Consider the following 919-nt stretch of genomic DNA (forward strand, 5'->3'; position numbering starts at 1 on the left):
CGCCCTTCCCCTGCCCTTACGCCGGAGCCGTTGCTCCATGAAACCCGGCCGGACTCGGGGGCTTCCCCACCTTAATTTAATTTTTGCTTCTGATTTCTGAGCATTTCTGCCCTTTCCGGGGCACCTCGTCCCGCTCTTCGGTCCCACCGTGTTAAAAACTCAGGCAAACCTTCCCCTGACTCTGTCGTCAGGGCTGGTTGCGCACGCTCTGCACGCTCACTGCACGCTCCACGCATGCTTACGGCACGCTCCCTCCGTGCTCAAAATGCTCATGCTCCACTATTCGCTCCCTGCACGCTCCTGGCCTCGCCGCACACTCCGCAGGCTCGCTGCGTGGCTGCATGCTCACTGCGCGCTCTCTGCGCGCTCCTTCCGTGCTCGCTGCTCACGCGCCACGCTCGCTATTCGCCGGGCTCCTCCGGTTTTAGTGGATAACGTAATTCCACCGAGGTGCGGAGCAGGATGGCCGGCTCGGGGCCCCGGAGCATCCCTGGGCTGGGGTACGGCCGCGGTGCCGTGGGCCGCCCCTTCTCCCCAGCTCCAGAGAAATAAAAATAATAAATAAAATAGAATAAAAGAAAATAGATACATTACATAAAATAGAATAAACGAAAATAAAGTAGAAAAAAAAAGTCGAATAAAAGAAAAAATAAAATAGAAGAGAATAAATACATAAAATAGAATAAAAAAAAGAGTAAAAGAAAAAATATAATAAAAGAAAAAATTAAAATAGAAGAGAATAAATATATTACATAAAGTAGAATAGAAGAAAATAGGAGTAAAAAGAAACTAGAGTAAAATAAAATAATAAACTGGAATAAAATGGAGTAAAATAAAACAGAAAAGAGGAAAAAATAAACACTTGTCTCCACAACAGCGTCCTGCGGTGTCTGCCCCTGGCCGCGGGCCTGGGTCCCGC

Source organism: Pygoscelis adeliae, unplaced genomic scaffold (genome assembly GCF_000699105.1).
Source record: "Pygoscelis adeliae isolate BGI_AS28 unplaced genomic scaffold, ASM69910v1 Scaffold537, whole genome shotgun sequence".
NCBI lineage: Eukaryota > Metazoa > Chordata > Aves > Sphenisciformes > Spheniscidae > Pygoscelis > Pygoscelis adeliae.